This window comes from Ovis canadensis, chromosome 1, assembly GCF_042477335.2.
Source record: "Ovis canadensis isolate MfBH-ARS-UI-01 breed Bighorn chromosome 1, ARS-UI_OviCan_v2, whole genome shotgun sequence".
NCBI classification, from domain to species: domain Eukaryota; kingdom Metazoa; phylum Chordata; class Mammalia; order Artiodactyla; family Bovidae; genus Ovis; species Ovis canadensis.
Genome location: NC_091245.1, coordinates 139,777,923 through 139,789,866, shown reverse-complemented (window position 1 = coordinate 139,789,866; position 11,944 = coordinate 139,777,923). Strand labels below are relative to the sequence as shown.

General features: G+C 41.2%; 1 pseudogene; it reads left to right on the top strand.

Moving 5' to 3' along the window:
• Nucleotides 1-220: 220 nt before the first annotated feature.
• Nucleotides 221-994, top strand: LOC138931516 (uncharacterized; annotated as a pseudogene).
• Nucleotides 995-11,944: the final 10,950 nt, after the last annotated feature.

The following is an 11,944-nucleotide window of genomic DNA, read 5'->3' as shown; positions in this document are numbered from 1 at the left end:
TGAAAATCAACCAAAGCCGGTCTTCCAGGAATCTTCTCTGTATCCTAATCTGATAGATCTGGAGACCAAATTGTTCCCACCCCCGTATGCAGATCCACATCCGCCCTTGCTTCCACAGGTTCCACAGGTTTCATCGGGAGAAGCCAGGAGGTGAACCGAGCCTTCAGCTCCTCCCAGAGAAGGGGGCCCCGCCCAGGAAACTCAGGGAAGAACAAGGGAAATGGCCAGTGTAGTGGAAAAAGAAGACCCAGAAGTCCCCTCCTCCACCGTTCACACGTTTCCGGTCAGGGCAGGGCCAGCCAGAGAGGTTGGAGGGCGGACATATCAGTATTGGCCCTTCTCCACTAGTGATTTGTACAATTAAAAAACCCAGACTCCCACCTTCTCTGAAAAACCACAGGGTCTTATTGATCTTTTAGTGTCTATCTTTTTTACTCACAATCCCACTTGGGATGATTGTCAGCAACTGTTACAGGTGCTTTTCACTACAGAGGAGCACAAGCGGATCCTGTCAGAAGCTCGGAAGAATGTGCCAGGGGTGGATGGAAGGCCCACAATACAGCCTAACCTCATTGAGGAGGGGTTCCCCTTGGTGCGACCCAACTGGGACTTTGAATGTGCTAAAGGTAGGGAGCGTCTCTGAGTGTACCGCCAGACTCTTATGGCCAGCCTTAGAGTGGCCGCCAGGAAGCCAACTAATTTGGCCAAAATAAATTCAGTGAGGCAGGAGCCAAATGAGAGCCCAGCAGCCTTCCTTGAAAGGATAATGGAAGCTTTTAGACAGTATACCCCTATGGACCCACAGGCAGATGAGTCACGAGCGGCATTTATGTTAGCATTTGTAAATCAAGCAGCCCCTGATATTAGAAGAAAGTTACAAAAAATAGAAAGGTTAAGTGAGCAATCCTTACAAGATCTAGTAAGGGCAGCTGAGAGAGTTTTTAATCATAGAGAGACCCCAAAAGAGAGAGAGGACCGCATTAAAAGAGAAAAAAAAAAATTAGAGCTGAAGAAAACCATAAAAATCAAAAAGAGCTGGCCCAGATATTTTTTGCTGGGGTTGAAAACAAAAACAGGTTCCAAAAAGGGAAAAAATTGGACTCAAAAACTGAAGAAAAAACGATAAGGCATAAGCTTGAGAAAACCCAATGTGCGTTTTGTAAAGAGTTTGGACATTAAAAAGATAAATGCCCCAAGAAAAATCTAAAAGAGGGGCCCAAGAAACCCAAGAACAAGACTCCCTCTCCAGACAGTCATATCCTCTATGCGGGTGAGGATAGTGACTAGGGGGGTCAGGGCTTGAAGCCCCTCCCCGAGTCCTGGGTAACTATAAATGTGGAGGGAAAACCGGTTGGCTTCATGGTGGACACGGGAGCCCAATACTCAGTCTTAAACCAAAAAGATGGACCCATGTCTTAGAAAAGTAGCTCGGTGCAGGGAGCAACCGGGACTAAACGATATGGATGGACTACAAAATGGCATGTGAACTTGGGGGCGCACCAGGTAACCCATTCTTTTCTGGTGATACCTGAGTGTCCAGAGCCCTTGTTGGGAAGGGATTTACTGTCTAAAGTGAATGCCCAAATTCATTTTGACCACGGACAAGTGTCAGTTCTAGATGGGACCGGGCATCCTCTTCAGGTCCTGTCTCTGACATTAAAAGATAAATACAGACTCTACTTGCCAGAGGCCCCAGCGACAATAAGCCCCAAAGTAAAACCATGGGTTCAAAGATACCCTCAGGCCTGGGATAAAACAGCAGGAATGGGACTGGTCAAACAGAGGCCCCCTATCATTGTGGAACTGAAAGCTTCCCTGGTGAGGGTACGGCAGTATCCCATGAGTCAAAAGGCTCGACAAGGAATTACTCCTCATATACAACGCCTCATAGATGCTGGGGTCCTGAAAAGGTGCCGGTCCCCATAAAACACTCCCCTGTTGCCTGTAAAAAAGCCTGGGGGAACTGATTTTAGACCAGTTCAAGATCTACGAGAAGTCAACAAATGGGTAAATGATATTCATCCTACGGTTCCTAACCCTTATACATTGCTAAGCAACTTGCCTCCAAACTACATTTGGTATACTGTTTTAGATTTAAAAGATGCCTTTTTCAGTTTGCCTCTTGCCCCCGCAAGCCAAGAGATCTTTGCCTTCGAACGGCAGGAAGACGGTGGTCAGACCCCTGTGCAGCTGACATGGACTCGCTTACCACAGGGTTTCAAAAACTCGCCCACGTTATTTAATGAGGCCCTGGACGAAGACCTCTGTGAGTATCGGGTTGAACACCCTACCATTGTTTTATTACAATATGTTGATGACCTTATGCTGGTAGCAGCTACAGAGAAAGAGTGCCAAGAGGCAACAGGTGACCTTCTCCAAACCTTGGGGACTTTAGGTTACAGGGCCAGTGCCAAAAAGGCCCAGATTGCCAAGCAAGAGGTTACATACCTCGGTTATAAGATAAAACAGGGCCAGAGGTGGCTAACACAGGCTATGAAAGAAACCATCCTCCAGATCCCTGAGCCGGCTAACCCTAGACAAGTGAGAAAATTTCTGGGAACTGTGGGATATTGCTGGTTATGGATCTTGGGGTTTGCAGAAAAGGCCAGGCCCCTATATGAAGGGACCAAAAAAAACAAGGACTGGAAATGGACTGAGCCAATGAAAGAGGCCTTCCAAGAGCTCAGGCGAGCCTTGCTAGAAGCTCCTGCCCTTGCCCTCCCTGATCCATCTAAGCCTTTCCAATTATTTGTAGATAAAAAGCGGGGGATAGGAAAAGGGGTACTAACACAGAGATGGGGACCATGGAAGCGACCTGTAGCTTACCTTTCCAACAGACTGGACCCAGTGGCAGCCGGATGGCCACCTTGCCTCCATATCATCACGGCCACCGTGCTCTTAGTCCATGATGCTGATAAACTGACTTATGGACAGAGACTCTTGGTCTACACTCCTCATGCCAGAGAGAGAGTTTTAAAGCAACCCCCAGGTAAATAGATTTCTAATGCCCGCTTGATGCACTATCAGGCCTTGCTACTTGACACCCCAAGGATTCATTTCCAAATGCCCTGCACTCTAAATCCGGCCACTCTTTTGCCCAATCTGGAGGAAAATAGCCCCCTCCATGATTGTGATGAGATACTGGCCGGGGTAACAGCAATACGAAAGAACTTAACCAATACTCCACTGGATAACAGTGAGCTAAAATGGTTCACAGATGGCAGCAGTTATGTAAAAGATGGACAGAGATGGGCGGGAGGCGCAGTAGTAGATGACTCTGGACAGACGATATGGGCAGAGGCCCTTCCCCCAGATACCTCAGCACAAAAGGCAGAGTTAATTTTCCTGATTCAAGCATTAGAGAGAGCCAAAAAAGAAAGAATAACTATTTTCACTGACAGTCGCTATGCTTTTGGCACGGTACACATCCAGGGCCCGATAAATTGGGAACGGGGGTTTATGACAGCTAAAGGAAAAGAAAATAAAAATTTTCCTGAAATCCGTAGACATTTAGAGACTGTACAGATGCCTCGGGCTGTGTCAATAGTACACGTACCTGGACATCAGAAGGGTGACAGCCCCATGGCACGAGGGAATCGTGCCGCAGACCTGGCAGCTCGAAAAGTAGCTGATGAAGATTTCATCATCCCTGTGTTGGCAATCAGACTTCCACCTCCAGGTGAAGATGGATGATACCGAGACTCAGAACGCTACTTGATACTCCCTGCTCAGTTGGGACGGTAACTATGTGAGCATTTACACTTGTCTACTCATCTGGGAGAAAAGAAAACTCTGATGCTCTTTCAAACTGCGTGCCTGCGATGTCCCTGGTACCAGACAACTGTAAAGAACATAGTGCATACTTGTAAGGCATGTCAACAGATGAGGCCAGGAAAAGGACAACATGCAGGACTGAGGTACCGGGGAGAAGGACCAGGGAAACACTGGAAAATATATTTCACCGAGGTAAGGCCAGGCAAGTATGGTTACCGGTACTTGTTAGTGTTGGTGGATACCTTCTCAGGGTGGATGGAGGCTTTTCCTACAAAGGGAGAGACTGCGATGATAGTGGCAAAAAAGATTTTAAAAGAAATAGTTCCCAGGTTTGGCCTGCCGGTGACCATCGGCTCTGATAATGGACCTGCTTTTGTGAGTCAAATACTTCAGAGCCTTGCCCTAGCCCTGGGGACTAAATGGAACTTACATTGTAAATACAGTCCACAGAGCTCAGGGCAAGTAAAAAGTAAAAAAAAAAAAAAAAAAAAAAAAAAGAATCAGACCCTAAAAAAACTTTAACTAAATTGGCTATAGAGACTGGCAGGGACTGGGTGACCCTCCTTCCTTTCGCCTTCTTCCGTGCACATAATATTCCTTATCAACTTAATTTGACCCCATTTAAAATTCTGTATGGGAGACCTCCCCCTGTATGTCCAATACTTAAAGGAAAAAAACTACCACCTCCGACGTTGGGACAATTCCAAGAGGCCTTGATTGCCTTAAGCAAGGGGCACTCTCGTGTCTGGAAACTGCTCCGGGAAATACATGTGGGTCAAAATAAGGGAACTATTCCCTCACATGACATTGGCCCAGGAAATTGGGTATGGGTCAAAAGGCACCAAACCAAGGCACTAAAACCCAAATGGAAGGGTCCTTATGTTGTTCTTCTTACCACCCCAACTGCCCTAAAGGTGGATGGTATCGGGCCTTGGGTGCATTGCAACCACGTACTCCCAGCTACTTCAGCAGAGCAGAAAGACGCTAAAAAAAAATGGAAAGCATCTCTGCACCCGTCCAACCCCCTGAGGCTGAAGCTCTGGCGTCGTCAACAGGACCTAGACAACTCCTCTGGACCATCTTATAGATGACCATGTTACTCTGCTCCAAAGCTGCCAGTGTAAACCCGCACCAACCCGTCAGAATCACCTGGAAACTGCAAAATGGACTAACACGTGAGATGCTTAACTCCACCACCACAATACATCCACCAAATACTTGGTGGCCAGACTTATACTTTGACCTTAAGCTGGTGGTAAATGTACCCTGGAAGAGGGGCAAGCTCCAAAATCATGCATTCTGGGCATGTCCAGGTGCACCCAGGCATAACTGGAAGATCTGTGGGGGGATACAGGGGGGACTCTGTGCTGCCCTAAAAAAAGAGTGTTGTTTTTATGCTGATCACACAGAAATAGTTAGAAAATCTGTGGCCAAAATAAAAGAGGGACTAGCCCAACGTAAATGAGAACGTGAGGCTCAACAAGGATGGTTTGAGTCTTGGCTTCAACAATCCCCTTGGTTGACCACCTTGCTGGGACCCCTGCTAGTACTTCTACTGATGCTTACCTTTGGCTCATGTATTATCAATAGACTTGTAGCCTTTGTAAAGAAACGGATAAATACAGTACAGCTGTTTGTGCTTCGGCAACAATATCAAACTGTGTCTCAGGACGGAGAGGAAGATTCCTCTATATGATCTAAGGACAGGGGGGAATGTTAGGGACCAAACGATGGGCTCTAGGACCTGAGTCATGTTTACCAAAAAAAGACAGGACATGCGCTCATCCTGCCTGGCCAATCATGTAACGCCAGCTACTCCTGTAACTGAGACAAAGAACTGCCTGTATGTGAGCCGCCATACTCCTTTGTTCGGGGCTCTTGTCAGATTCCACTGTGGTGGAAGAGACTTGGGTCCTAGCGTGCTAGAAATAAACTCCCTTCTTGCCTTTGCATTACTGTGGTGGACTTGCTCTCTCAGTCGGTTCGGAGATACGGGCTCGGTGCATAACAATAACAGACTCAATTATGGGAACGACATGTGCAAAGAGACTACTGTTATGTAATTTCAACTGTCGATCAAAGCTATCAGTCCACACCCACTTAGATAAATATGCAGAAGCCCTGTCTTGAAAAACCCCTGTTCCCCATCATGTCAGCCCTGGTGCCTTTCTTGGCTTGGCCCATCTTTTTGAGCTGGTCTTTCTGTTCTTGCTACAGTAAGTTTATTTTTGCCACTGGTAAGATCTCAGATTCTTTTTCATCTCCTTACCAAGAACCAAGGTCCATGAGGAAGGGTCCTCTGACTGCTCCCTATCCGCTAGCAATTTTACGAGGAAATATGTTCTATTTGATAAAAATATGCCTTTGGCAATTCATTGAATAATGTATATATTTTAAGCACTAATTATTAGATATAATCATCATCACTTAAATCCTATTGTTTACCTTTTTAAAAAAGCGCCGATCTCTAAATTTATGTAGTTTTACATTAAAAGTAAGCAAATGAAAAATGTATAGTGCAAAAACCTGAAGTTCTAAAGATATTTAGTATTTCCTTATTACATAAGGTAAAGTAGATTTACAGTTTAACCATCTTCACAGAGTATTATGAATGTAATATACCACACAGGAGCTCAGGGGAGGTATTGAGATTAATCACCAGGCAGAGAAAAAGAGAGGGAACCATTGGTGCATGTTTTGTACTCTGGTTTCTGTGGGAAGGGGAGAGGGAGGCAGAATCAATAGGCTTAGGATTGGCTAATTTGAATAACTTAAGCAAACTGTAGGGCATAGGTGTTATCCTTGGAAATAGCTGACCCTGTGGAGATTACTATATAGTGTCCCAGGCTGTGAAAGCCCCATATGAGAAGTGGTTGTGGGTTTAGGACTTAATCAGCTGCTCAAGTAATTGAACTGACCAGTCTGTACTGAGAGCCTCAAGACTGGCTCAAAATAGAAAAGCAAACAACAAAAAATCCAAAATTGTGTTGCAAAGGTATTTTCAGTCTGGTTGTTCTCCTTCACTTCAGCCATTTCTGTGGTTGTGTAGTGGAATCTCAATCAGAGCTTTAACAGGAATTTATCTGATACAGGTATACCTTGGAGACAATGTGGATTCAGTTCCAGATCACTATAATAATGCAAATATTGCAATAAAGTGAGCCATATGAAATTGTGGTTGAGTATATAAAAGTTGTGTTTACACTGCACTATAGTCTTATAGTTGATTAAGGGTGCAGTAGCATTGTGTCTTGACTGAGTGATTTCACTTTCATATTTCACTTTCATGCATTGGAGAAGGAAATGGCAATCCACTCGTGTTCTTGCCTGGAGAATCCCAGGGATGGGGGAGCCTGGTGGGCTGCTGTCTATGGGGTCGCACAGAGTCGGACACCACTGAAGCGATTTAGCAGCAGCAGCAGCAGCAGCATTGTCTCCAAGAAACAAGGTACAAACCTTAATTTAAAAATACTTTATTGCTATAAAATGCTAACCATCATCTGAACCTTCAGCAAATATAAGGAAAACATCACTGATCACTGATCACAGATCACCATAGCAAATATAAGAATGAAAAAGTTTGAAGTATTGCAAGAATTGCTAAAATATGACAGACAGAAAGTAAAAAAAAAAATTGCTGTTGAAAAAAATGCTAATAGAAAAACTTGCTGACATAGGGTTGCCACAAATATTCAATTTGTAAAAAAAATGATATCTGTGAGGTGCAATAAATTATTTATGCCTGTAATAATAATGCTGAACATACTTTCATTTTTATACTGGCCAATTTTATACTTACATCGATGAATTAACCGCTCAGAATATTTGTCCAATTTTATTTACTGTTTCTTCTTATGATACATTTTAAGACAGCATAAAACAGCAGAGTAGAATGGATACAGGAAAAAATAATTGAACCAAACTACATAAACAAAGTGTGTCACATTTTTCACTAAATTCATCTAAGCATTCAGTGAAATTTCAATAGGAATTTCAACCTTGTTAAATAGAATAAAATGGGCTGTAAAACTTACATGAAAATATATACAGACAATAATGAGAAAAATACTACTGAATACAGCGATCAAAGTTAAAAGACTTTTTAACTATAAGCTATAAACACTTATTACAAGTTATAGTCAGTTTGGGGCTTCCCCTGGTGGCTCAAACAATCAAGAATCTGCCTGAAATGAGGGAGATCTGGGTTTGATCCCTGAGTCAGGGAGATCCCCCACAGAAGGCAATGGCAGCCCACTCCAGCATTCTTGCTTTGAGAATTCGAAGGACAGAGGAGCCTGATGGACTACAGTCCATGAGATCACAAAGAGTCAGACACAACTAATTGGCTAACACCACCACAACAGTAACTTTTAAAATTGTGGTGTTGGTGCAAAAAGAAATAAAACAAGGGAGGAAAAAATAGAATCTACAAAATATTCCTACATATCTAACTATGTAATTTACCACAAAGTTATTACTTTCATAAAACAGGAGACACGTTTTCAATACATGATGCCAGAATAATTGCATATCTATATGGAATAAAAGTGAACTTTGACTTTTACCTTAATAACAGTCAGTTCTAGATGTATTACAGTAAAGAGAATATCTTCACTGTCTTACATTGTACATTCAACCACAAAGTTAAATGTATCTGTGGATAAGGATATATATTTATAAGTATATAAATATACAATTATGGATTTTGCTGTTGCTTAGTCACTAAGTCATGTCAGATTCTTTTGGACCCCATGTACTGTAGTCTGCCAGGTTTCTCTCTCCATGGGATTTCTCAGGCAAGAATACTGGAATGGGTTGCTATTTCCTTTTCCAGGGGATCTTCTTGACCCAAGGATTGAAAACCTGTGTCCCTACATCGGCAGGCAGATTCTTTATAACTGAGTCACCAGGCAAGCCCTGCAACTGTGGATAATTTATATACATATACATATGTATGCTATATGTATATATACATATGTTAAACTATGGCTATGGATAACATATAGATCTGTATCTCCATATGATACTCACATACATAATTTCAAAATTACTGGATCCAAAGTATATTAAAAATGCCTGTGATAAGGTTTTTAAAACTAGTAATTAGAAAAGTATTTTTAAATGGAGGATGTGTAAGTTAAACATTTTATAGGTAAAATGTGTGAGTAGATTATGCTCTGAACAAAGAAACTTTAAGATTTATATACTCCAACACAAGGACTCCAACAGGCACAGAGATTAGAAGCAGAGGGAGTGGACAAAAACAGGCTGCAGAGAGAGATGATATGGGGATGGAGTGGGAGGTGGGAGGGGGATTCAGGATTGGGAGCTCATATACATCCATGGCGGATTCATGTCAATGTATGGCAAAACCAATACAGTATTGTAAAGTAAAATAAAGTAAACATAAAATTAAAAAAAATGTATATAGAAGTATCTTTTCATATTACACAATTTTGACTTGATATTTAAGTCAATGAAGAATCACTTATATATGTTATTTAGTAGCTTTAACTTGTTTAATTTCAATCCCAAAACGATTACTTTGGCTGCACGTTGAAGTGGCCTGGTGGGCAGAATTCCAAGGTCGCTCTCCAAAACACCACCCACTGGTGCACTTGCTTTCCTATAATCCCCTCGCCTTGAGCGCAGGTGGAATCTGTGACTGCTTGGAACGGCAAATGTGAGGGATCATATGGATATGGTTAACAACTCTAACACTTGAACTCTGATTTAATGAAAAGGGAGATAATCCTGTGTGGAGCTGACTTAACCAGGTGAGACTTTAAGAAGGCATTCAGGACTTCCCTGGGGTGAACGAGGCAGAGACAGCGTCTTGATGGCTTTGAAAAAACAGGCAGCCATGTTGTACGAGGGCCCTAGGAGGGGCCTCAGAGTAGACTAGTGGAAGCTGACTTTAGATCTGAGAGTGGCTCCTGCCCGACAGTCCATGAGAAAAACGGGCCCTCCTTCCTACAACCAGGAGCTACAAACTGCGATGTGAACTTGGAAGAGGTCCCCAAACTTTGGGGGCAGTGCAGCATGCTGAAATTTTAATTGCAGCCCTGTGAGGTCTAGAACAAAGCCCAGTTAAGCCATCACCATGTTCCTGACCCATAGATGTGTGAGAAAAATCAAGGTATTTTTTTTTAAGTCTCTAAGTTTGTGGTGGCTCTCTAAGTTTGTGTGTGTTAAGTCTCTAAGTTTATTACACAGCAAGAGAAAACTATTGTAATTTTTCTATAAATAGGAGAGAAGAGAGATCATGGTAAACTCAAATAGTTTTAGATCAGATACTACTACTACTCTTGACAGAAGTTTAAATCTACACCAATGAGGTGGAGTGATTTTTATGCCTTGGGGTATCTTAAACCTGATACTTTAGAGTGTTTCTATTATCTGGTTCTTTAAAAATATATTTTTTAATTGAAGGATAATTGCTTTATAATGTGTTGGTTTCTACCTTACATCAGCTTGAATCAGCCATAGGTATACATATGTCCCATCCCTCTTGAAACTCCCTGCCACCCATCTAGGTTGTCATAGAGCCTTCATTTTAGTTCCCCGAGTCATACAGCAAATTCCCACTGGCTATTTATTTTACATAGGGTAATATATGTGTTTTCATGCTACTCTTTCCACTTGTCCCACCTCACCTGCTTTCTATTGCTAAATCTTTAGCTTTTTTGGCTTCAAATTGCTGCACTGGAAATTCATAAAGTTAACTGCACTTTAGACTATAGATGCAGTGATTGTGGGGACTTTGGTATTTGTGAAAAATTATAATCAAGTTTAGATGTAGACATTTTCCATTCCTCAAAGAAAACTTTACAGATTTATTGTAGATAGTATTTTGATTATCAGTATTCTTTACATACTTCAAACCTAAGTGTGTTTTAATTATTATCATTAAAGTAGAATGTATTACCTTAGGTGTCTTCTGAGTCTTTGCTATCAGAATAAGAATTTTTTTAGTTCCATATTTCAAGACTTTTTATGAGTTGAAGAAATATTCAGCATCAAAGTCTAAATTTCCTTTCCTCATCCTAGGCTTCTTTCTAGATGGGTAACTTTCTATAAAATTGTAAAATTGACAGCTTTCCTAAAATGTAAGTTTTAGTAGAAATAATACTGGAATATAGTTAGGACAACAAATTGTGTTTTATATTTGTATATATAAATGTATATAGACTATGGCAATTGGCTTATTCCTTGATGTTTGTTTTAGTTAGCCGATGAAATGGATAAAATTATCACATTTCAAAATAATCTCAGGCTAACTTACTTTTAAAACTGGATTAAATCTGGTTCTTCTAATGGTTACTTAGTCCTAAAATGCGGAATTCTGTTACATCATAGATGATTGTTGTAAAGGATGCATGCTAAGGTTACTTCAATGAGAATCTTCTCCCATTAGTATAGACAAAACGTGTGACTCAGTTCTTAACTAAAAGAACATAGAAAAATTGAGGGATTTTTCAGATGTTTGGTAAGGTTTCAAATCAGTTATCCTTGAATTAATCAAAAGAAAGATTAATCAGTGTAGTATTCTTAACATGTAAAACTTTAAAAAAAAAAAAAAGGTACCAGGCACTTGGCAGTTAGGGAGTAAAAGCCACTGAAATTTCACTATTACTAGCTTTGAAAAAGCAAATGACTGAGAACTACAGCTGAATAAAATTTTGAAAATAACCTGAGAAAAGTTAGAAATGTTTTTGGAGTTTTCTTCCTAATTGAGCCTCTAGATGAATGCAGGTTGGTTGACATTGAATTTCTTTTTTGTTTTATTTTCTTTCTGGTGAAACCTTGAGCATCTAGGTATGTGTAGACTTATGCTTTATGGAAATTCCAAAACAAATGGGTGTTCTGTAAGCCACCAAGTTGATGGTAAACTTGTTACAAAGCAATAGAAAATTAATACAACCACTTAACCTTTCCATGGCTAACCTCCTTATTTAAATACTTGTCAATACTTTCTGGTGGTTATAGAAATCTCCAAAACAAAACCCACTGACATCAAATTTATTCTTTCTCAGGCTAAATCTTTACCTGTTTGTTTGTTTGTTTCTATTAATGTCACTTTCAGTTAATGATGCACCAAACTAAAGTCAACCAATTTAGAAATCTAAAATCAAGCAAACACCTGGATTTGTCCTTCTTTCTTCTCTTT